Below are 27,704 nucleotides of genomic sequence, written 5' to 3' on the forward strand. Positions count from 1 at the left end.
AGATATAGAGTCTCATCTGAATGTTCTCAGAAGTAGTAATTATTTTAATGATAATAGAAATGGTAGGTACCATTTGTGAAACATCTACACTGTGTCTGGTACTATGTTAAATGCATTACATACATTATCTGGTATAATGCTCCAACAATAACCTTATCCCCATGTTGTACGTAAGAAAACAGAAGCCTAGGGAAATTACAAGTAACTTGCTCTAAGCCCTACTACCCGCAAGTGACAAAACTGAAGTTTAACCCAAATCCTTCTCTATGAAAGGGTTAACAGACTTTAATAACAATGCAAATTGTATGGTAGAAATTACCCTTGTAATATTAGAGCACTTGATTAAGAAAATTATTAGAAGTTTTGAAGAATTTCATTAAAAAGCATTTTAAAAGAAGGTATAATTTTTAATTAAAATATTTTTATAATAAACAATACATGAATGAGGTATAAAATTCAAGTTAGAAAAGCCTATACAGTAAAAAGGATATCTTTACTCTTACCTGTAATCCTGTTCTCCCCACCTTAGAGGAAACTAAAAACCACCTGTTTCTTATTCCTCCTCCTAGATGTCCACTGGATCTATAAGCTCTGGCATGTGCATGAGCGCATACACACGCATGCACACACACACACACACACACACACACACACCTGTTCTTCCTTGCCTAACCCCTGACAAGATTTCCTTCTTTATAATAGAATTTCATTCTGTTCTGGGGAAAAAAAATTGTTCCCAGATAAAATGTAGTATTTCCAAGTTACCTTGCCATTAGTAATTATTCAGTACAGTTCTGGCCAATGAGTAGAAAACAGAAATTGATAGTTGGGGCTTTGGGGAATATTCTTTAAAAGGCTGCAAAATGTACAGTTTCACTTCTCTCAGCCTAAAATATGAGTAAGATGCTGGACACGGAGCAACCATCTCTTACTAAGTGGGTGGTAAGGCACATGGTGAGAATTAGTGAGAGAAAGAAAGAAGCCTGGATCTCTGCTGGTATAATTGTGTCACTGTATCACCACAAAGCTTTTATGTTAGAAAAATAAAATTCTTAATTTATGCTTCATCTTTTTAACCACAGCATAATATTCTATTTTGTGGATATAGGACAATTTATTTCTCATTTCCCATTAAATATTGATTAGGTTGTTTTAATGCTCTCATTAAAGACAATTCTGCAATAAATATCGAGGTCCTTGTCATCTGTGCATAAGCACGCATAACTGTGCAATAAATTCCTAGAAGCAAAATTGCTTGGTCAAAGGGTGCACACATTTAGAAAGTTTAGGTGTTACCAAATTGCTTCTCATAGAAATTCTTCCAGTTTATTGACATCAGTTCATGAAAAAGCAGGTGTCTCCATATTCTTATTAATGTAGCACATAAAATTTTTAGATTTTGTTTTCCAAACTGAAAAGTAAAAGATATACCCATATATAGTTTTAATTTAAATCTCTGTCATTATAAGCAAGGGAGAAAATTTTTAATTTGCTTTACAGCCATTTATTTTCATTTCTCCACAGATTTTGACATTGTTCAAATTTCATTGTGCTCATTTTTACCTAATTATTCACAACAAATTTTCAGATATTAGGAAAATACCCCTTTATTCTTATATAATTTATAGAGTCCTAGCTTTTAATTCATATTTAATGTTTTATGTTTTTTTAATCCATGCAGATTCTTTTACATTTAATTGAATTTATTTATGCAATTGAATTCAATTTATGTACTTGAAAAGGCCTTCTCTGCTCAGATTATAAAAATTATCCTATGGATATGAATGTTTGGTCCATTTTAGAATTCATTTTGGTGTAGCAAACAAGGTAGGGTTTCAAGTTGTTTTCTTCCGTATGTTAACTCAGTTGTTCGAACATAGCTATTAAATAAAATCTTTCTTCTTTACTAAGTTGTAATACCACTTTTATCATACACTAGATGCTTATCCATTTCTGAGTCTATTCATGGCCATTTTGATCTATTCCATTAATCAGCCTGTCTAGTCATGTGCCAGAATTGCACTGTTTTAATATTATTGTAGCATTATACTAAGCTTCCATATTGGGTTGGGGCCCTCATTATTTTCATTTTTCAGAATTGTTCTTGCTCTTCTTGCTTAATTTTTCCATATGAACTTAAGATCAGCATGTTTGCTTCTGAAAAATATCTCTTTTAACACTAAATATATAAAATATATAAGGAAAAATCTTTGAGGTGTTGTGTCTTCTTATCCAAAAATATTTTGTACATTTTCATTTATTTTAATCTTATTTCCTCAGCACCTTCTTCTCAGCATTTTCTCCTTACAGGTCTTATGCATTTTCTGTTAATCTATTCTATTTTTTCACTTTTGGTTGCTATTCTTATTGAAAAGAGGTATCCATTTGATCTCTTAGCATGCCATTGTTTTTATACATGACTTCAGATTTTTAACATTTCCCCAACAAACTTAACCAAATGCATTTCTTGCTTGTGAAGCTTTTTAATTCATTTTATTGAACTTTCTGAATAAATGTATTGTTAGCAAATAGTGGTAATTTTCTTTCTTTCCAAATTTTAAGTTTATTATTGCTTCCTTTTTATCCAGTTGCAATGGCTAGAGCAGAAGTTCAAATTCAAATTAGGGCTATATTTTAACTAAAAATATACTAATACATTCTCCCAACTTTGCTCCCTATCCCCCACCCCCAATGCTATTATATTTACCCTGGTACAGCCTTCTCTTGGAAGAGCTTAACAATCCATAGAAAATGTATGTTAACTACAACTATTTTTTGGTGAAAAACAAGACAGTAGAGAAAGGTAAAAATGGTGATAAATTAAAAAACCATAATGAAAGCCAATGAAATTCCTAAATAATGAAAATATTTACAAGTCTTAGCTAACAATTCCACCTTTTAAAATAGTATTCATGGGAATAAAGTTCAATATAAGAACAGTATTTCCCTGGAGTTTAATGTAAAAAAAAAAAATCTATTTGGAAAATTCCTCATGTTAATCAAAATAGATGTTCACATATACTATAGAGTTTTATAAATATGTTTAATATTTTTTACTGGAATCAAATTTCAATTATTTCATGTGAAAGGCTTTACATCTAAGTAACTGGAAACTTTCAGATAACTAGATAATGAACTTTAGATAGAATTGTCAAATATTTAACCTGGCTTCATCATTTGCTATAATTTTACATTTGATTTTCATTAGAAACAGAGAAACAAATGGATAAAAGGAACGATTGTGTAAAAAAAACGAAATATGTGAAATAATGAATTAAATAAGACCAAAGATGATAAAGTCAGTTTACAAAGATGAATAGTTTACCTATTGCAAATGTTGATCTCAAAACTAATTTCACAACAAATTCTTTCCCTAAAAAAAAAAAAGGAAGAAAGAAACATGTCATGGCCAATAACTGCTGGAAAACTGTGGAGACTGGCACTTCCAAAAGCTTGGCAGATTATTAAGCCAATTTTTATTGAGTCCACTCTAGCCGTTGGAGGGTCTGTGATTCCCAACTGTTTCACATCAGAGAATGAAAACAAGTAGGGCTCAGCCAAGACCACATTGGTGACTGCCAGCCCCTTTATATGCCAAACATGAAAGCAACAAGTCCAGATGCTTTGATCCTTGCATTGTTGGATTCAGCCCAAAGTTATAGGAAAAAAGCACAACTCATGTTAGGACAACATACATTATAACTAGAAATCAATCAATAGCACTGTGACCTTCAAACTCAGTAAATGTTTGGAGTTAGTTTCAGAGCATGTAATCTAAATTGGGGATTGGAAGTTGGAACTAGTCCTAAACTAACAGAAAAAAATGTATATTTTTAAAATAGAGAGATTAAAGGAAGCAACAGATGAAGTTTTAATTTGTATGTGTATGTGTGTGTGTGTGTATATGTATATATTCATGGAGAATGTATTCTAATTTAAAAGACTCCAAATGGTAAGAAAAGAAAGCCTTGACCACAATGAAAACCTCTTTCCCTGCATATAATTAAAAGAGAAACCAAATTGTGGCAGGAAAATATATTGGAAGGAAATTATGAGCTTTCTCCCAATTTAGGGTAAGAGAATAATGAGATAATTTAAGAGGTGAGTCACTTGGTTGCTAGGATACTGTCCTGACTTGCAGCAGCCCTCCTGCCTGCCAACTAAGGAAACAATTGGCTCTGGTCTTGGCAGGGCTGTGGCCCTAAATTCCCCAACACAGGTATATTGCAGAGCTGGCGATGCAGAGCTGGCGATGCAGAGCTGAGCTGAAGAGTGGACGGCCAATCTGAATTTGGGCACAAGAAAAATTGTAGCCTCAACTCTAGTATTTAAAGCACTGCCTTTGGCCAGGGCAGTTACTTGAAAAATAATCTGCTGGGTTAGAAGAAATAACGGTTAAAAGTAGTTCAGTGTAGGCGGGCAGGATTTGGCACCAAGAAGTAATTAAGAGTAATTTTGCATCCTTTATTTTATTTTGTTTTTTAGCTTCACAATAAGGATCCAACTGTAACACAATTTCTGTCTAGACTACATTGTGTTAAAACCTCACCGTTTTGTATTATAAAGCTTTTGAACGGTTCCTGGCACCAAACAGGCTGTTCTAACACAAAAGCTAATATATAGTAATGCTGATAACGTTCAAGAACCTATCATTAAGATTTCTCTTTCTCTTCTCATTTTTTTTAAGTACACTTTTTTTTTTTTGTCAGAAAAGTAAATTAGTGGTGGTGATAATACTTTGCAATCTCTACTGACATGTCAGAAAGACAATGTACAGATAGTCTAACATTTTCAAAACCTTCCAGGAACTGGAGAAGTCAGTTCCTGGAAGATCTGGTCTCAGCCTGCAAAAACAACTTTTTTTTTTCCCATGCAATATGAACTTATTCAAAATGCCTCATAGCATCTCCAAGAGAGTTGGGCCAGGAAAGATGCTATCAGTTTGACTGTTTATCCATATGTGCTCTGGATGTCTACACGTGTGCCCTTGCACAAGGCAGGGACTACTAGTGTAAGGCATAAGATAAGACTAAGTTAAGGCACAAGATCAGAAAGTTGCCTGTTTGTTAGAGTCCATTTACCCAAGTCTGGGAACAGCTCGATTCAAAACTTAGAAACACTGACATCACACCATGGAATTCATCTTTTGCACTGGGATTTTAAGTTGTTGCTAGTTACCGCTTACATAGATTAATGCTCATATGTTATACATGTATTTCATTTCCTTAGTGAAATTCTACTTTTACTTGAAGCAAATATTAACTAGATCTATTTCTAAATAGATATATAAATAGTGAGTTGAAAAAAAGTATACATCTAGTCACTTATCCATTAATTCTTTGTTGAGCCCTTATAACTTGTGTTGGAGGCTGAAAGGAATTTTAAAAATGAAAAAACAGTATGCTAAAGCAGAAGAGTCACAGTCTTGGAATAAGAATGGTTCGATCCTGGCTTCTTCATTTAGCAAGGCTATGACCTTGAAGAAATCACTTATTCTCTCCGTATTTCAGTTTCATCATTTTAAAAATTGAAATAAAGCCACAACACTACTCTACTCTGGTCTTTGAGGATTCAGGGAGAAAATACTAAATAGGTAACAATTGTTTGTAAATGTGGGGCCAACATAGGCATTATAAGGAGATGACATTTTCCTGCTGCTACGGAACTTCCCAGCCATTTCTGGAGGCAAAGTATCTTTACATAAAATGGTTTGGGTACTTCAAAAGGAGGTTTCTCATACATCACAATGAGTAGTAAAAAAAAAGTAACTTGTATTTATTAAATTCACTATGACATCAAGAGAACTAGGAGAGTAAGTGGAAGCTTCAGGATTTCAGAGGACCGCAGAAGATGGGACAATTGCATTCAACCAAGAAAAAGAGAAAACAGGTAGTTGGGGGAGGTCTGTAAACCACAGTATAAAAGTACAAATATACAATAGATATTCACTTGGTTGATCATTTATTTACTCAAAAATATTTGTTTATTTACTCAAAAATATTTGAAGAGAGCAATTTGGCTGAAACTCTTTCAGAGAAGATGGGAGACAAAATGTAAAGCTTTCCCTACTTTCTCATTTGTTATAAATAATTGTAAAAGCTGAGGCAACTGTGTCACATTAGAGACAAAACAAGTAAAAGATGTATATCCCAAAGGAGAAAATATAAGAGAGACTAACAAGAAATCTGTTCCAATTTCTTGAGCCCAAGCTTGCCAAGTGGGGAAGTGACATTCAGGCCAAAATATAGTGATGTGTTTTTGGAACAACTCCTGGCTTAGTCCTGGGTTTGGAATAATGATGGAGGGGTATTTTGGATGGTGCATCTGGTCTACTCTGTGTTGGCACCTCTGATGTTGTTCCGAAGGTAGGTGAGCCACTCTGTCTTGTCAGAAGGCAAGCAATGCTGGATGTCAGGCAGATGGCCAGGAACACCAAGAAAGGCCTGAAGGAGGGTCAGAGGTGGAGGAGGGAAAAAAGGAGAGCTCAGTCAGTCCCATTCCCAGCTGGAGTACATACAAGAGTTGCTGGCAGTATATATATGCCTCAGATCTGCAGTCCAACAGAGAGTCTGAATAAAGGACAGTGGGTTGCATCCAGTGCCTAAGTTGGCCATGAACTTCCCAGATGGGTTGGTTGGGGCAACAAGAAGTAACAGATGTAAGCAAGACACATTATGCAAAAAGTCAGAAAAACAGATGAAACCTGTCTGGAGATTTGTAATGATCTGCTGTCTCAGCTCTGCCTTGGTATCTCCTCTTTTTCTTCCTCTTTCTCTTTTTCTGCCTCCCATTTCTCTGGCAAAACTCTCGGTCTTCTCCCTTGCCCCTTCACTTTTTTTTTTTTTGGTTCTGTTTTTGGCAACAATTCTATGAACACAATTTCAAGTTTAGGATTACACATTAGGATTTCTTGCAAACTATTTTTAGAGGATTTTTTTTAAGTGAACAAACAATTAATGTTTAAGAGTTAACAGCAGGCATTTTCATCTTCTGGTAATGGTGAACTAGCTTATTGGAGATGAACCCTTCCACCAAAAATAAGCAAAAATGGACAACACAGACACTCATATACACATAACTACATCTCTCTCTCTCTCTCTTTCTCCCTGTATAGATAAATAGATAGATAGATAATTTTTGTGCTTAGGAATTGGGAGCTATTAAGGCAGTGAGTTTAACAGAAGTCAAAATTTTCAAAGCAAAAGAAGTACAGAGACCTAGAAAGCTGAACCCAAAGTCCTGGAGCATTTTTTTCCTACTGTGTACTGACTCACAAGCAAAAGCTAAGAGGCTGAGAGGGTGAACAGATCTAGAAGAGCTGAGTGGCAAAGATCAAAGTTTAGGCCTCACCAGTAAGGAGTCCTCCAAAAGACTCCAGGCTTTCAGCTGGGACATCCCAAAGGGTAACACTGTATATGCAGGGATAAATAGGAATTAGACTGAACTTAACAAAAGCTAAAGTTTACTTGATAGTTTAAGATTATCTATCCCCACCTTAACTGCCTACAAGATTATATGACCCCAAAACAAATGAACAAAAAATAACCCCAAAAAATAAATAAAAAGAAAAAACTCCAGAGAAATCCAGATATAGTAATCAGACACAGACCTATAAAATAATCATAATTAATATATTTAAGAAATTAAATAATAAGAGTATTTCAGCATAGAATTAAAAATCAAAAATAATAAAATATAAATTACAAAAATTAAAAATATAATAATTAAAATTAGAAACACAATAGATGAGGTTAGTATCAACCTAGATATAGCTAAGGAGGGGATTACTGAACTGGAAGACAGATTGAGGGTAAAAATTATATCCAGACTGAACCATGGAGAGAAATAAAGGATGAATAAAAAACAAAAAACAAAAACCTGAAAATAACATAAGATGATGGGGTGGGGTGGGGAAGGGTAGGGGAGAGCAGATTACCATAGCTGTAATTGGAGTCCTAGAAAGAAAGAAAAGAAAGAATTTTCTAAATCTGAACAAAAATGTTGTTAAGCTTTACTCAAAAGTACTGTGAGCTCCAAATGGAATAAGTATAGAGAAAACACCACTTAGGCTGTTCACAGTGAAACTCCAAACCAAAATAAAGAGACTATCTTAAAATAGTCCAAAGAAAATAGACATATTTCCTACAAATTAGCAACAAGCAGACTGATAGCTAATGATGAAGTTCAGAAATCAAAGGAATGACATTTTTAAAGTGCTAAAAAAAAAATAACTGCCAACTGAGAATTCTATACCTTGTAAAATATTTTCAAAAACAAATGCAAAATAATGACATTTTATGACAACTAAAACCAAAGATAATATATCCTCAACAAATGCACGCTGATGGAAATATTGTAGTTCCTCAGGCAGAGGGAAAATGATCCTGGGGAAAGCATGGAAATGGGGAAAGGAATAATGAGTGAGCCACAAAAAGAGTAAATACTCGGATAAATCTGAACAAATATTGACTGATTAAAACAATAAAGATAATGCCTTATATGATGGAAAGCATACATAGAATTAAAATATATAACAACAACACTAACCATACATAAAAGGCATGAGGGTGATAAATGAAGTAAAAGTATTCTTAGGTCCTTGCATTGTTTGACAAATGTGAAAACTGATATTAAGTTATAAAAACCAAGAATGATTTTTTAATAGCTAGGGTAACCAATAAAAGGATAGAAAAATACATAATTAACAAGCTGATAAAGGAGAAATTAAGGCAAGAAAAAAAGAGGGAAGGCATGTAGAAAAGTTAGAACTAGTAGAAAACAATACTTAGAGGGAAGATTTAAAACCAAATGTGTAATAAATAATATTAAATATCAGTGGGGTAAATGCTCTAATAAAACACAAATATTACCAAGTTGTATTTTTAAGAAAAGCAACAAAATCATATGCTATTTACAAGAGACACACTTTTAACATAAAAAAGTTTAAAAGGTAAAGGATGGGAGAATTATATCTTGCAAACCATAAACCAAAGAAATCTGGTATAGTTATACTAATATCAAAGTAGACTTTGATATAGAGTCTACTTTTTATATAGATCTAAAATAAGAATTTCTTAATGTTCAAAGTTCTAAATTTATTTCTACTTAGTAAAAGCAAAATTGATAGAACTAGAGTGAATTATTTAAAAATACGTAATTAATATACTTCACTCAGAAACTGATAAAAACAAACAAAAATCATTAAGGATACAGAAAGCTTGATGTAATTAATAAATTTAACTTAAATGACATCTGTAAAACACCGCACTCAATACCAGAAGAATGTATGTTCTTTACAAGTGTCCTTGAAACATTGATCAAAACTGGGCATAAGGTGAACCATAAAGCAAATATTAGCCAATTTGAAAGACTGAAATTATTAAAAAATGTTATCTGACCACAGTAGCATGAAACTTCAAATCAGTAATTCAAAATATTTTAAAGTCCCCAAATATTTGAAAATTAGTAACACATTTCTACATAGTTGGTGGGTCAAAGAAATCACAATAAAATTAGAAAAAAATTAACTGAATGTTAACAAACTATCAAAACTTGTGAAATACATCAGCTGAAGTTATGCTTAGAGGGATATATATATATATATATATATATAACCTCAAGCCCATATATTAGGAAAAAAAGTTTGAAAAATTAACTTCGTAAATATCATCTCAAACTGTTTTTTAAAAAGAGCAAAAAATGAATCCCAAAGAAAGTAGAAGAAAAATCATAATGTGACAGCAGGAATTAATGAAGTAGAAAACAAATGTGAGACAGAGAAATTCAATAAAAACAAAAAAATTAATTATTTTTAAAAATACTAATAGAATGAACAATAAAGCAACACTGATCAACCAGAGAGAGAGAAAAAGAAGACATTAATTACCAATATTGGAAATAAAAATGGTAAATCCTACAGTAATTAAAAAGAAAAATAAGACATTATGAGCAATTTTATGCCAACAAATAGGCAAATGTCTAGAAAAGACTGCATGATAGTGTGCTAAACTAATTATTAGCTTGATATTAAACTACCGTAATTAGTAAGTTTTAGATCAATAGTCTATGTGAGTCTAGAATAATATCTTTTAAGATTATTCAGAATATTTGTTTCCAGCCCCTTATTTTTATAAGTACAGGCCATTAGGAACTCCTTTAAGAGCTGTAGTACGGAATTACCCCTGTGGTTATAGTTACAAAATTTCAGATGGGGATGTTTTAGAGGGTGACAACACAGATTCATAGAACGAGTGAACTCCGGGTTGGATGACATGGAGAAGGAGAGAATAAAAGCAGAGTTGAGGACCCTACATTGTTCCAACCCTTCAAAGAGGTGCTCATTATGCATGTCAGGTCTTTGATGAGGTCCAACCGGCCAAAGTGCCACAGATTTACTGGTGGTGTGTCTGAATATGTTTTCAAAATGAATGCACATTTGATGCATAAGAGATTCTTCCCGTCTCCCTGCAGTCTCTTTCTAAATCTTTTCTGACTTCTCGATTTCTTCCCTCTCCAGTTGTGCAAAGTCTTCCTCAAGTTCTATCTTCAGCCTGGTCTTCTCACATTAAACACGGTCCCCATTAACCAGTCTTTGTGGACAACTCCCCAAACCTCTAAGCGTGGCTTCTCCATTGATCTCAAGACCACAGATCAAATCATGACACTCCTCATTATTGAAGGTCCTCCATCCACGATTCAAACAGTTCTGTCACTCAACTCCAGACTTCCATTTCAGCTCTTACTCTTATGACTCCCTCCTTCCCTGCCTAGTGACCAAAGAGCCCCGCTTTCCTGTCACAGTGGTATCTGCCCCTGGCGACAAACGTGCTCTGCTGGCTGCTTTTCACTCTCACACTCCGCCCTCTCCCAGAAACGCCCTTTCCCCCCGCATCTGCCTCTCACATCGTTACTCATCTCTCAGGGGCTAGCTCAAATTCCATTTCACCTGAGAAAACTTTTTATACCAAATGCCCTGTTCTCTCCCTTCTCTGCAGTTCCTCAATAGTGTTCACCTTTGTTGGATGAGTGATCACTCGTCCATTTATATTTTTTAGTAATCGAGTTATTTAAATTTTTTTCCGATAGATTACATTGGTGGGGACCACGTTTTATTCATCATTGTTTTCCCTCAGCTCTTCATCCACAGTTTATACAATGTAATTAATAGAATCCTTTTGACTTGTATTTTCTGTCTGAACATTCACTCATTTTGCTTATGCAGATCCCAGTGCCTAAACCGTTCTTCTTCTCCTGGAAAAATCCTGAGGATTATTCTTTAATATCCAACACTTATTTTGTTTCCTTAATGAACTCTGCTCACATCACCACTTAGAGCCATGTTCATAATTTTATATATAAAATACACTCTTTAATTAGAACTTCTAAAAAGTATTTCTCACAAAGACATGCTTTATTTGGCAGTAAGTTTGTGATGTGAAAGTTAAATTGTATGTACATATGTTTATTATCATCTTGAAACATATTTCAAAGCAACTTCGATTACCTTCAATTCTTTTGTATATTTAATTAATTTGAATTGAATGTGGTGACCAGATTGTGTAAGAAAAAATATATTCTCATTAATATGCATCTTCTAGAATACAGGGTTTGAGGGTAAAGACAGCCGCCACAAAACTGCAAAGTCACAGGGAAAGTGTACAAGAATAGTGCCAGGAACCTCAATCAGTCGTTCGGCAAGATTGCTTTGGCTAAAGGTAACCGTGTGGGGAAGAACTCAAGTTTGATCCCCTTGGTGATGCCATGGGAACAGCATTTCGCCAAAAATTTAGGGCATACAGGTAGAATTTTCAGGAGATAAAACCCAAATTATACAACCAAAGGCAATAAATATTCTTCAATGACAGAAAAACCTTAACTCACTGAGCTCTTTTGATCCAGGCCTACATCCAACAGTTAGGTGTGTATGAACAGTTAAACAGTATATGGTCACAGCAGGCCCCCTTAGTATGATCTAGAACGTGTGCCATTACACTATAGTATAACCTTGTCCTGGGTCGCCTAGTTAGACAATGGTTTGAGATGTTTGACTAAGTTGGTAGTTAAAAAAAAAAAAGCAACTGTCACTTTCATTATAAATACATTTTAAAAGATGATTTGAGTTGCTATATCTCATCCTCTACTGGCTTTCTTCAAAAACTCATAAACCTTGGGACAGGGTGAATCGGAAAACAAAGAAAAAGGCCAGCTTTTGCCATAAGAGAAGTCACAGTTGAATTAGGAAGACAGAAAATATGCATGGAACTATAAATAACGATAGGAAATACCAAAAACTAAATAAAGAGTCTGTGAAACTTTCTCTTACATGAGAAGAGATTTAGCAGATTGCGGGGATGGGAAGGAAGAAGTAACCATTCTCCGGGGGAACTGCATACATCCTTTGTCAAGAGGCAGCAACAATCAGTGTCAGACGAAGTGTAAGTCAGAGAAAGGATGCGATGTGCTTCATTTAGTTTTCTGGGATAATAGACTCATGAAACTTCCCGGTTGCTGTGCTGGCTTAGGCCTTTTATGTTCATGGTGCATATACATTATTTAGGTTCTCATCTTTTCTGACAGTACTCCCGTAAGTTATTCTTTTAACTGGCTGAGTTTATCTCTGCAAAGTGATCCCACGGGCAGATTTCAATAACAGAATCTGTATAAGTTACCAGTAGCTTTAGATTCTAAATTTTAATCTGGGGATAATTCTGCATTAATAAGTGAAGTTGAGTTTCAATGGGGAAATATGAAACAGACTTCTTCATATTTGTGGAAATAATTCTGGTCAAAAAGCATATGACCCAATCTTAGTAGATAATGAGGTACGGATCATTTTAACATAAGCTTGAGAATGTATCTTAAAACTGAAAAAACTAAGGGTTTTTTTTTTCTTTCCTATTTTCTTAAGATAGATTGTCAAAGCTAGGTACATACCACAATACTCATCCAACATGAGTGTTCTTGATAGGAGAAATATCTTTAACAGAAATAGGGTATAGCAAGAATTTTTTGGTCGTGTCTTTCTTAAATTGGTGTTTCATTTTTTCCATAGCTAACATTTTGGGGTAAATCTGAAATATTCATTTAACAGTTTTAAACCACATTTTCTGTGGACAGTTTCGTTCATTCATAACTAAAGACCCAATAAATCATCCAGTGTTAATTGAATGCCTGCTGTGTGCTCAGCTCTGGGCTCTGTTTAACTTGAGATCTGAAAAAAAAAAATGTGTTCTTGGCCAGGAAGAGACTATAATCCAATTGGGAAGACAATCAGCAAACAGAAATGAGAGCAACCTTGACTAGACCAAATAGAATTAAAGTTTTTGGAGTGTGGAAAAGGCCCTAGGTGTGGTTTTTTTAAAAACGAGAAAAAAAATTTATCCTGAGGGAACCCCAGAAACTGAACAAGCAGAGTTCAGGGGATAAAGAATGTCACAGAGCCAAGGAGCAGCACTGACCACCCCACATTGTGTCCCATCCTGCCATCAGAGCGGATGGTGCTGCGACCCCAGCAGTTCCAGGCACCCTGGCCTCCCTGGCATCAGGCCACTGCACACAGCTCCACTGGCCATGTGTTTACAAGTGCTCTCAGCCTCTCCTCTCACTTCCCCACGCCCACAACTTATCCCCTCCAGGTCTGCCTCAGACGCTGCCTCTTCCATCATGATTCCTGACTGACTCGGCTGTTTTCTTTCCTGAACTCCTCTTAGTCTGCACCTTTCTTCTTGCAGGACTGCTTTTTACTTTGTGTCATAGATCTTGGCATCAAGATCGTAGGTTCTCACTTTTTTCCAAAATCATCTTGACAAAAAATGATTCATCTTTATATCTCTGACAAACCTAGTAACAGCTACACATTTAGGATTACTTATTGAATGAGTGGATATGATATAAGCTAATCAACATGTGGAATAAACTGTAATCTAACTTGTAAGTTAGATATTTGCCTTTATACCACCTTAAGTGATACTCGACATACCAGGTGAATTAGCACTCCAGGTCTTTGAACAGAAAAAACAATCTGCACGCAGGTTACACATAAGAAAGAATACAGCACAGTCTAGGGTGTCAGTGAAAAGGATTTGGTCCCAACTGTGAGGTCACCAAAGCAGGGCCAGGTTATTGGTAGTGGTGTTGGGGAACAAGATGAAACCACATGATTGGGTAGACATAAGACATAAAGTCGGTAGATAATGGATTAGGTATGTTTCTAATGTTTGAATTCCATAAAAGTCTGGACAATGTCTTATGTGCCATGTAGGTGCTAATCTTCAGCAGTGGTTTGCAAGTAAAAAAGGATCACTGGAAAGAGGATTGCTAAACTCTGATCCCAATCTGGGTCCCTAGCTGTGTGATGTTGAACAAGTTACTTGACATCTCTGATCTTCAATGTACTCAACTATACAATGGGGATAGTAATGTTGAGCTCTTTTGACTGCTGTGAAGAAGCAAGAAAAAAGTATAAAAAAGTGCCTACTGTAGTGTCTGGCACATATTACTCTACTGGTTAAAGGTAATTATCAATGAATATTTGCTGAATTTATAAACAAATACATTAGGATGGTGGCGGAAGGGAAAAAGCAAAGAAAAGACACACAAGGACTGAGCAGGCCATTGGAAGGGAGCGCAAATAGTCCAGGGTCAAGAGAATTGAGGGAAGATTTCAGTGTTCTATGATTATTTTAAATTGTGGCAGAAGACCATGCCAAAGAGGTGAGCCTCCTTGAAAAAGGATTTAGAACCAAAAGACTTCATCATTGTATAAAATGAATTGGATACATCTTTAATAGGAACAATTCTTGTTGATTCATTAGGCATAAATAGTTTGGTATTAAGCATAAACAGTTTGCAGTTAAGATAATTGGCTAGAATGACCATTTATGGTTGCATGGCTTAACTGAGCACTGGGTAGAATTAGTTATGGAAAAAACTATGCACCAGGCAGCAGCCTTAGGCTACGTAGCCATCTGAACAACAGTGGCCTGGGGTAAAGAACAGCCACTGACATGACACATCGTTCACTTAAAGAACACGCCTCTTGCTTCTGCAATCCCCTCTTTTTCCTAAAACTCCTAAATCTTAAAGAATAAAGAGCAGGAAGCTTTTGGCCTGAAACCTTTCAGATTTCCTCAGGATACAGAAGACAATTTTGATTTAAAAAATGCAGGTTATATATATCTGCACCATGTAACTATACCCTAGAATATCTATTGATTATCTGTATTGCATGCTACCTTCTTCATACCTGATTTGTTTAGACTGAGAAGGACTAAAGCATGACATGCAGGCCAGCCTCCACCCTTACACGTGCCGGGGTTCTTATTCCTGAGCCTGAGCAGGTTACGCCCTATATTACCCATCAGACTCAGTCCCCCTTCCTGTTGGACCTGAATCGGCCTCAGAATCCACCTCAACACATTGCTCTAGCCAGTCAACTACAAATGGATTGGAATTAGCCTCGAAGTTAAAACCTATTTGTCATCCTTGGTTCAGATATTTATCTGCCTTAAGGCAGGCATCTGGAACACATGCTCTCTAAAATTCATGTCTAATTCTATGAGCCTATAAAACTCTCAATTCCAGTAATCTAATTAGCAGAACAAGGTCATGGTTATACAAGAAAGAAACTCTGGAGTATTGAAACCTCGAGGTAGAGCAGGATGCCTTAATGTATGTTTCTGGTTGTACAGATAACTATAACTTTACTTTGGTAGCCTTTAGGTTCTTTTAGTTGTGTATGCATGGATGAGTGTGTTTAGAGAATTACTTCATACTTAATTTTACTCAGGTTCATAGTTTTTCCCATGTTTATTTTCATAATCACTTTTTTATATTTTTTATTCTAATCATTGAGTGTTTCTGAACTAACCCGCAATTCAGTCTGAAGTCTTCCAGTCATTCCTCTTGTCATTACTGATCCATCTGAAATATGGTGATACGGAAACACTTTTTAAACCCCTGGCACTTTGAACGATGATGCTTGTATTGCCTTTAAGGAGAGCATACCTGGCTGTTCCTTTTTCCAGCCCCCTGGAATCACTGCCAACGAGTGAGAAGAAATGTTTAAATATCAGGTATTCCAGAATTCCAAACTAGTTTATGGTCTTTCTGTACTCTTACATATTTTGAAAGATTTCTTCTTCTTCTTCTTCTTCTTTTTTATATAGTTTCCTTCCTTTCCTCAATGTCATCTCTCAAATATGTCTGACTCTCCCTTCCACACAAAAGACCTCAAAGTTGTAGGTGTGACTCTGTACTTATATATTTTTCTGTTACTCTTTTCTTTACTTTTTTTCCCCTAAAACCCATGAGGGATTATTCTCTTTACATTTCCTTCCCATTTTGTGCAATATTTTCCTCAAAATGAAAGTTTAAGCAAAGATGCTCTACTATGTGGCTACTTCCCGTTTCTCGTAGGGCACCAAAATAGAGTAGAAGGTCTACGTTGATAGTCTTTTGATTCCGTGGAAGATATGCATGGCTTCAAGATTTTAGCGCTATCTGTATTGAAGGGCTTTTAGTAATTAATTAGATCCACCTAAACCATAGAGCAAAGTTAATGTGTATTTCAAATAATTGTACTCTTTTTTTTTAAATCATTTTTTCATTCCACACATCTATTGAATGGTATTAAAGAACGGTATTAACAAATGTTCAGTGACAAGAATGAAAACATAACATTTTGGGGGTTAATGGGCAGGTTAGCCTGGCTGGAACAGGAGTGCTTAAAACATTTTAAGGGGGAGTAATTTAGGTATAAAGTCTAAAATCAACCAATCACTGTAGGGAATTACAACTTCAAAAAGGTGGGTACCCCTAACTGTTACCTGGGTGTCTTTACAACATTTTAATTGTCATTGTGGGGAGTGGGGGAGGGCGGTCTTGCTAAGGTTTCTCTAATTCATCTTAAAATTAAACACTGTGGAGACCATTCCTTAACAACTCTTTTGGGTCATTCCAAAACACCTCTGTTATGGAGATTAATACTCTTTGATTCTGAGCCAAAGGCATGGTTTTCAGATGTTACAATTACCTGTTCAACTTCTCAGGGGCAATTATTTGAAAGGAGTAAATGCTCTGGCTACAATTGCCTCTGTGGGAGTCACCGTAATTGCCATTCATCAGGGCAGCAACCTGCTGAGGGCATCAATTCATAAACTCTGAGCCATCAATAAACTGGAACCTGGGCCCTGGTGCCAACATTCTTTACACAATGAAATATTATTACTGGCAATTAGGTAAACAATGAGCCAACCCGGAAATGGAAGAGAGGTTGCCAATGACTACCTTAGCGCGTCATCCACAGATGTCTTAAATCTTTTCCTGCAAGAGAAACACCTCGGGATAACTCTTTTTACACCACCAGGATCCAAACTACCCACAAAAGCATCCACAAACTGAAGAACGAGGAGAGAGGGAAATGTTAACAAATGAGTTTTTGTTTTAACCAGGAAATGTGTGTGTGGTGGAGGGGAGGGCAGTAAACATCAGCCTTCTTGTCTTAGGTATCCAGAGTTATCGGGTATCAGCTACCTTTGTGGTATAGCTGCTGTCGGGTGGGGTGGGGGAGAGATGGGGGCAAGTAACTGGACTCAAGGAAGTGAACTCCATTGTCACAGTCCTGGGGCAAACTGCTTAGCATTGTTTGGGGAATCTGTGTTACTGAAAGCTGATAAGTTATGAAGTTCTTAAGAGTTTAAGAAGATTTTGCCATCCATGATGAAATTTGATCACCATAATATATCAGTGAGGTGAATGGGGTGGGCATGATCGTTTCTGTATTGTTGTTTATAATGAGAGGAGAGGATTGAGGGGGGCAGGGATGCCAAGGAACAGCTCAGATTACTGAGGTCACTCCTGGACCAGTGCTGTTGCCCGCCTTGGTCAGATTCCCCCAACTAAGGTTCTCAGACCAGTCTAGAAGCATATTTCCAGCTCACCCCAAGCCAACCACGTAGCCCCAACCCCCCCGCCCCCCCCCCCCGGCAGAGCCGTTCCTCTCCGAGGGCTCTGACTTGAAGGCGCAGCAGCGTGGCAGCCAGGGCGAGCGGTAGGAAGCTGCGTTGAAGCCCTGCTTCTCATGCTAAAGTGGGAAGACCAAGGGGTGAAACCCAAGGCACCACCAGCAGCTTCAGACAAACAGAAACAGGCCTGTGAAAGTTATTTGAACTGACAAACACAATGGTCAGGTTGAAATGCAATCAGGAAATTGATGTGTGATGAATGTTTGGGATGTTTTATGAAGTGAAAAAGAAAGTAACTCCAGAACCAGATAATTCTAGTCATTTTTCTGTCTGCGTCATAATTGATGAGTCCCTCATCTACACTCCTGTTGTTTTTACCCAAATAAATAATGCCACTGAAGGCTGTTTGATGGGATACAAGAGTCCTGCTCAGACAGGGGAAAATCTGTGAGAGCAGAAATGGTGGGAGATCGGGAATTTTTAAAAGGCACCTTTAGAGAAACGATGTGGTTTCGGGTCTGTTCCTAAGGTAAGGCAGTGGCGCCCTTGGCCAGGAAATTCTTTTGACTGATAAATCATATTTATTTTTATATGACTCATAAGTTTAGTAAATTCATTTTATATATCAAACAGGTTTAGGATCGATAAAATATATTTCTAAGGACCAAGCAGGAAATGGCAGTCTAGTGGTTAGAGCACAGGATGGAGACCCAGGCGGTCTTTATTTTGTTTTTTCTCCACCACAAGCTCACGACTTAACGTGATTTGGGCAGAAGAGCAAATGATTTTTCTTTTCCTTCTCTCATCTGAAAAACAAAGTAAAACAAAGACAAAAACACACTTTTTCACTCTTTTCAAAGCACTTACCCTCTTCATGCTTGCTTGGTTCTCTTATTAAGACTTCTGGGTGGACCGTGGCAAGGAGTAAAATAGATAGATACTCTTTGCAGGTCTTTTAAGACCACTTCACTTTTAAAAGAAAATGTCAAAGACAGGGTAGACCCCCAGTGAAAAGTTCAAAGTATAATTTGACGTTCATGTGGAGCAGGAACAGGGTTAAATGAACAGGATCTTGAGAGCCAAGTATACATAAGATAGTCTAAAGAATTTCCTCTAAGTCTCAATAGAAAACCTTCTATGGTTGCCCTGACTCCTAAGTGTGGGATTAATTCTTAGACTCAAGAGAGGAAATAAATATTAGAAAATAACTATTAAGTAAAATACTCCCCAGGCTCAAGGAAATCGGGGGTAGCCTATATCTAAAATCAGGCAAGTAAAACAAATCATGGAAGAATTACTTTAGATTTTAAAAACCATGTTGGAATTAGCAAACATTTTCACAAGAAGATGTGATTTGCTTTTTACTACTTTTCTATGAGTATAAATGCCTCATTTTTTTTCTCTCTCATTAGGTTGCAAACTTTTGAGGGCAAGGACTATATGTTTTATTTCTTATTGATGTCCCATAGCTTCAGACACTGTTGACTGACAGTCTGAAGTATATGACTCTCTAAGCTAAAGGAGTTTTCCCTCCTGGACGGATGAAATTTTCCTTTTTTTCTTAAAAAACTAACATCACAGACATAAACTGATATACAATCAAAATTATAAAGAATCTAGAATATGAAACATTTTATTTATTTTGTATTTATATTTTACAATATTTATTTTATAAAATTCACAATCCTCAATGTTATGCAGTAAGCGCCTTTAGAATGCGTTGACAGAATCTCTAGAGATTTTAATCTAACCATTGCTAGTTTATATTAACTCCGGTTAAACATACAATTTTAAAAGTTCTTTTGTTTGTTTGTCAAACACATGACTAGTTATTTCCATTTAGGGCCTTTATCAGAACCCCTGGACTCGGGGGAGATTCAGAGACAAGGAGATGCTAGATTGCGTTGAGCCTAACTGGTTTGTTGGAAGGTACCCTGTGGCACTTAAAATCTCCAGCACAGAATCTGGGACTGACTACTCAGTTTTACATTATTATCTGTTGTTTGTGGGTGGATATTATTTCCTGAAATAGTTGGATAAGGTCCCTGAATATAGATCTGTGATCTCTAGCATTTAACACAACTCTGAATATGTGAAAGCAATCTCATTTAGTCTGAGATTTCACAAATCAGAATACAAACCAGCAGACTGTTAAAACACAACAATTTTTTACCTAATACTAATAAAATTGTGGTGTACATGTGTAACTAATGATATGCGAGAAGAGACATGCTGAAGACTTCTGGGTACAGAAAAATAAGATTTTGCGTTGTGTTTTTAAATGAATCTATTAGTCACATATTTTAATTGCTAGTTGTGCATTCCCTTCCATGAAGAGAAATACTTTCAAAATATGTTCCTGACTCAATAAGAAAATGTTCAACTTTTACCTACTGATTTGTCATTAGGAACAGTGCAGTCATCATTTATGCGTCACAAGGTTGGTTAGCAAAATTAACCTCAAAGAACAAAGTGTTTACGATGCTAAGGGAACAAACACAATTCTCTGAAAGACATTCTAACTAACGTCTCAATGATTCAGGTCACTTGTAGTTGGAAGATAAGTATTAAAGGAAGCCTTGAGTATCACAGGAAAACTCTGCTTTTTCACTCGAAATAGACTGCATCTCTTTTATCATGACTATAAAAGGATTAACTATAGCAATAATTTAAATTTTATGGCAACAGGTATGTCAAGTTTTTCTAACATTATGGCTTTTTTCCTCCCAAAAAAGACTGATACCTAATCCAGTGCTTCATATTTTCTAAAATCTGGGGTCAGCAGCTTTTTCATTAAAGCTTTTAATTAGGTAGCTTTGCAATTTGTAGTCCATGAACTTAACTGTGGTTGTGTCCATTATTGAATCAAGGACATTGTGGCCTGCAGTAAGTGATTTCCATGTAATATGTTCTTTCCATTTCTCAAGATGCCGTCACAGGTAGCCAGACTCTTCCACCCATTTTTCATGAATAAAGATGGCATTTTCTACTGGCAGCCATTCTGTGACCAAGAGGAGAATCAGCCCGAGAAGCTAACTGACACGGTGGCATCAGAGGAAAGAGATGATTCTCCAACCTCTGAACTTCCTTCCACACAAGTAAAGTAATTTTGTTATTTTTTCAGCTTATTTCACTTGAGGTTTCAGTTACTTAGAGACAAGAGTAAACTAAGACAATATTCCAAGAAAAGGAGAGTAAAGAAGTTAGCACAGAGAAATTACTCAAATTACAGTTCTCACTGAAGTCTTCTATGTTTATTGACTAGATTTGACCCAAGTGTTTCAAACATAGGAATCAAGATAAAAGCAATGATCACAGATCCAAGAGACAAACCATAAAAAATTACTCCAGATATAGCTGTAGACAACAGTCCTAGGTTGCCTCGTGGTGGTCCTGGGCTTACCTGCTGTTGCTATTACTGCTGCTATTGTTAAAGCCATGGGTTCCCTCTATAATAGCTAAGGTTTCTTAAGCTTTGTTGTATGAATCAAGTAATTTGTTGTCTACTGAACTCAGAATCTGGTTTCTTTGCATCACCGAGAGTTGAAGCAAACTGTTACTTAATTTTGTTTACTACATTTCTTCATGGCTACCTAAGAACAAAGAAAGAATCATTTCTCAGCCTTCATACAATGCTAACAACCACTCAGGTGATTGCCTAGCTCACCATTGAAGGTTTTCCTTGCATCATCATTTGACTCATCCAATTAATGGATAAACACCCTGTGCTTTGACAGTTTCTGAGCTAAGTATATGCTGTTTCTTTCAGAGATGGCCAATAGGCTGTTGATTATTAAAATGTACAGCATACATTTTTCTTTTTTGTCTCCAATTCTTTAGTGAAGTATTTCAATAACATTTTTTTTTTAAAGCAGTAGATAGAGCAGTCTGGAATCAAGTTGCCTGAGTTTGAAACCTAGTTCTTGCTTTTAAGCTCTTGGGCAAGTAACAATCTCTTTGTGCATTAATTTTCTCAACTGTAAAATAAGGAATAAGTAGAATCTATCTCATAGGATTGCTGGGAGGATACCAGGAGTAAATATATGTAAAGCAATCAGAATGATACCTCACACACCCTAAATAATTAACTATTCATTCATCTGTTCATTCATTCATTTATTCAACAAATAATTCATTGAGATCCTAAGGTGGGTAAGGCACTGTCCTGGCACTTATGAGAATGCAAAAATGAAAAAGCACAGTCTTTCTCTGCCTTCAAGTTGTTAACTGTCTAGTATGGGAGATAGGGCACAAAGGAAAATAACAACAATGTCAGATAGTACTTAAAAAAATCACTGAAGTATATTATATATGAAAAGGAGGGAAGACAGAGGTGGGTCAATGCGAGTATTGTTTTTTCCGTATATTTGTGTAATTTACATAGTGTTGTGATTTAGCATTTTTCAATTGCTATGTAGATTCTCTTGTCAAAGCTTGCTTGCTTCCTATTGCCTGGTTTTCTGTTTCTCCACAAAGCAAAGTGGCACAGGGTATTAGAGTTGCAAACAAGGATGCTAAAGAAAGTACCAAAATATAGAAAACATAGAAAACATATTGTGAACTGATTGAGTAGAACTGACCATACTCTCCTTTGTGACTCATTGTACCCTGTAAATACTAAATCTGAAAGATCAAAGATCATATTCTATTGCTTTTTGAATCCTTGGTATCTAATAAATGTTTCTGATTTCAGATGGCTGGTCAATTAGAATATCATTTTCCCCTGGTCACAGTGATTGGTCCAGAAAAAGGGAAAAGTCACCCAAATAAGATTCAGGAACTTTCTGCCAGAACAACATTTGAAAGACGCATTCTGTCTACTCATTTTGCCAAGCTGTTGGAATATGAGATGGAGTTGCCAACAACCATCTTGCTGCCACCTGGAGAAAATCTGAGAAGGAAGCAGAGCAGAGGCAAAAGAGCTAGAGTCCTCAAGAGAGAGGGAGAGCACTGACAGCGCTGAAATGCGAGCGTTGGCTGGGTTTGCCCCACGGCCTGGCCTTCCCAATCAAGGAGAAAATACCCACTCTCTTTGCTTAAAACCAGTTTGGAAAAGTCTGCTGTTGACTCACTTACAAGACCCAGAGTGTGTATGTACTATTATTATTCACAGGACTTTTTTTTTTTTTGTAAGTAAATCTTTCTAAAACATTGTCTTATTCTTTGAATAGTTATGGATGTGAAACAGTCACCAACACTTCCATCACCCCATCCTCACCACGGTGCTCAACATTGTCATTTGGCTAGAGCGTCACAGTTCACAAAGAATTTTTTCTGTCACGTTGGATCCTGATCACATTCCAGTCTTCAAGTAGGGGAGCATTAATACTTTATGTGCAAGAAAATTAAGGCTTTGATCAGGTAAGCAACTTGCTTAGGTTAATTCATTTAATAGATGTATACCTGTTTTCAAGAGCTTAAATTTCCATCAGAAAAATAAATGTACATTGACTTACTCTTGTGTATAAGATGAAGCAGCAGGCCCAGATTTAGTCCCTCAGGTTAAACAACTGGAAAACTGGGATGTCAGGGGCCATATACACAGTTGACCCTTGAACAAACCAAGGGTTAGTGGTTTCCACTCCCTGCCCAGTCGAAAATCCATGTATAACTTTACAGTCAGCCCTCTACGTCCACAGTTCCACATGCATCTGCAGATTCAACCATTCATGGATTGTGCATTGCTATAGTACTTACTGGAAAAAAAAATCCATGTATTAGTGGACCCCCGTAGTTCAAACCCATGTTGTTTGAAAGTCAACTGTTTATATATATGTGTGTGCGTGTGTATGTAGATACACACAGTTTCAGCAATTACAGGGCACAACCACAGTACTACGATCTCTGAGAGAAGGGAAACAAACAAGATGAACTATACAATCATGTCAGCCTGATCCCTGGAGGCAGTTCCCAGGTTGAGAATCAGGGAAGAAAAATCCAAAAGTGCCTTATGGTCTCTCTGAGTTCAGAAAACAGATCAAAGAGTTCAGGGAGGCTAAGACAACTGGAATTTAGAAATAGAGTACCAGAAAGGAGGGATTTTCAGGTAAAGACTCCGCCCTACACAGAGAGAAAGCTCCAAAGATCTGCAGAGGAAATGTTCAGGTTTTGGCTGAGTGCTAATTGGTGCCAGCTGAGAGAAAATGATCTCAGTTCAGAGAAAGAGCCATCAGAAAGGAGCAGGTAGAACAACCCCTGATGCTCTCAGAAATCGGAGAATAGTCTGAGTTCCCACCAGCCAGAGCAGAAAGACATTATATTACAATAATGGGGTAGACGCCTCGTAGAGACATGCCTTGGCAGTGGACTGAATTAGCCCTAAACCGAAGGATCCTCTGCTTCCATTCTAGAAGAGTTAAAAACAAGTCTCAAAATGTTACAATTTATTTTGAGTAACATAACTGGACACGAACAACATCCAACACTAACGAAAGGAATACAATATGGTCCAACTACCAATAAGAGAGAATTTACAGTATCCAGCATCCATTTAAAAAAAAGTTACCAAACATGCAAATTAGCAGGAAAATATCACTTCTAACTAGGAGAAAAATGATCAATAGAAATGGCCATAGAAATGACAAAGATAAAGGAATTACCAGAAAAACACATTGAATTAGTCATAAACATATGTTTATGTAGGTAGACAAAAACATGGGCATGATGGAAAGAAAAATAAAAGACATGAAAAAGAGCTTCTAAAGATGAAAAATAAAACTTAAAAATAATCTGGGTGAGATTGGCAGTATATTAGTCACTGTAGAAAAAATATAGTAATAGACTACTGAAAAAAACTATTGAAGTGGTATAAACTATTAAAACATGTGCACTGAAACTACCCAAAATGCAACACAGAAAAAAAGGTGGAAAATTATGAACAAAACATCAGTGACCTATGAGGCAATATCAAACAGTCTAATATATGTGTAACTGGATTCCAAGAGAGGTGAGAGGAAGGAATAGGAAAAAATTCTGAAGAAATAATGCTGTTTTAAAAAATTGATCCAAATAATCTGTCCACCAATATAAGAAGTATAAAGAATCTCAAGGAAAATATACATGAGTAAAAGTGTATGAAGGCATATCATAGTCATATTACTGAAAAACAATGATAAAGTCTTCAAAGTCACTGGAAAATATATACTAAGAAACAAACATAAATATATTAGCAGACTTTATGTCGGAAACTGTACAAGCCAGGGACAATGAAGCAAAATATTCGAAGGAAGAAGGAAGGAAAGAAGGAAGGAAGGAAGGGAAATTGTCAACATTTTTACTGGCTAAAATATTTTTTTCAAACATAGAAACAGAGAATCCCTTACCCCAAAACAGAGTGGTTTGAATTGAACTAAAAAGCAAGACCTAACTCTATGCTGTCTACAAGTAACTCACTTTAAATAGTGTTTTAAATCAGGATTCACCAGAAAACAGAAGCAATATGGTATATACATACACATGTAGACAAACTTACATATTCATATATATAATAAATCTCTTTACATATATATGTATTTGTTGAATTGGCTCACGTGATTATGGAGGCTAGTAAGTCCCACAATCTGCCATCTGCAAGCAGAAGACACAGGAGAAATGATGAGATACTTCTGGTTTGAACCTGAAGGCTTCCAGTTCAGGTTGGGAAGAAAACCAATGTCCCAGCTTAAAAACAACCAGGCAGAGACTCAATTCCCCCTTACTCCTCCTTTTTGGTTCTATTCAGGACCCCAGTTGTTTGGATGAGGCTCACCTATCTTGGGGAAGGTAATGGGCTTTACTCAATGTGCCAATTCAAATGTTAGTCTCATCCAGAAACATCCTTACAGACGCTCAGAGTAAAGTTTAACCAAATATCTGGGCAGCCTGTGGCTCAGTCATGTTGAGGCATAAAATTATCCATCACAAGTATGAGTACAGCAATAAGTAAAAAGTAAAAGGATGAAAAAAGGGAGACCATGAAAGCACAAAATTAAAAAATCTTCCAAAGTGACCAATTAGTATCAGAGAAAATAGACCTCAAAATAAGGAAGATTACTGGCAAAGGGATCAATTCAGAATTAAATACAAAGGATAATACATTATGACCATGTAGGTTTCAACTGAAGATTGTAAGCTGCCTTCAGCTCTCACAGCGCATCATCTTTCCTTCCACCCCTGAGACTGATGGAAATTTCCTTTCTCTGGAATATTCTCTCCTCAATCAACGTGCGTCTCTGTCTCAACCTCCCCAGTTTACCTGCTTCTTACTCATCCTGCAGTTCTTACCTGAGACATCACTTCCTCTAGGCACCATTTGGTTTTCTTGTGTTTCTGTGGCACCCAGAACCTCTGTCAGGGCATTTAAGACAGTGAAGATTTTTGATAACATTTAAACCTGTATCCCCCTCAAGACCTCTAGCTCCACAAGGGCAAAGAACTAGGGTCATTTCATTTCATTTCACTGTTTTTTTTTTGGTTTTGGTTTTTGTATAATAATGTATTTATTTATTATTTTAATTAAAAATATATAAATAAAAAGGAAACTTTAAATTTGAAAAATACTGTAAAGTAGAAAAAATTAATTCTACATATTATTGTTAATATTTTGTGTAATTTCTTTTAGTAACTCTTCTATTTTTAAAGATATGTACTTACATATGTATGTATAAAACTTCGGTTATGCTCTGCTTGTTCACTTCACTTTCTCATGGTTCTGCTGAATTCATTCACTGAACATAATTTATTTAACCATACTTCTTTTGCTGAATATTTTTATGGCAGCATAAACAATGTAACAAAGAACAAAAATGACCATAAATCTTTTTTAACATATCAAGTTGTTTTCTTAGAGTACATTCCTAGAAGTGAGCTTGCTGGCTCCAATGTGTGAATATTCTTAAGACTTGTTATATCGTATCCATATTGCTCTCTGAAAAGCTGATAGCTTACATTTCTAAAAATAATTTATGACTGCCCTCATTTCCCACCACCTTTGCCAATATTGAAAATGATCATTTTTTTTATCTTTGCTAATATTACATGTGAAAAATCATTTTTATTAATATTTTAGTATACATTTCTTCAATTTTTGTGATATAGTTTACTTGTATTGTTCATAACTTTTATGATGAGTTGCTGGGTTTTTTTCTTTTACCAATTTTCCTCTTATTAACATACCTTATTAATTTATAAAATTCTTCATAAATAAAAGCAGTTGTTCTTTAATTTTACTTTTTTTAATCATTTTTACTAGTTTACCATTTATTTTATCATTTACCATATTTTATTAATACAATATTCATTTTAATGTACTTGACTTTATTAACAGTTATATTTTTGATTATTTACTTTGTGTTTCTACCAAGAATCAGATTTATTTTCATCTATATGTTATTGATTTTATGACTTTAAAACTATGTACTTTTTAACATTTTAATCCATCTGTGGTTTTTAAAAATATTATGAACTAAAAATAAAGCTTCATATTTTCTAATTAATCAACAAATTATGCCATCTCTCCCATAGATTAAGCCATTCTTCCCCACTAAATAAAATGGATTCTTTATTATATTAGAAAACGCATGTTTTTCCTCATTATCCAGGGCAATTTTTTTTATCCCTCATACTGATATATGCAAATCAATACATTTCTGTTTATTCAAATACGGCATGAATTTCCAATTTTCATCATATGATGTTCTCTAAATAGAAACAATTTGGTTGAGTAAAGTGATGAGTATGACCTGGGTCACTTTCTCAGTTTTC

The sequence above is a fragment of the Camelus dromedarius genome, chromosome 2 (genome assembly GCF_036321535.1).
Source record: "Camelus dromedarius isolate mCamDro1 chromosome 2, mCamDro1.pat, whole genome shotgun sequence".
Taxonomy (NCBI): Eukaryota; Metazoa; Chordata; class Mammalia; order Artiodactyla; family Camelidae; genus Camelus; species Camelus dromedarius.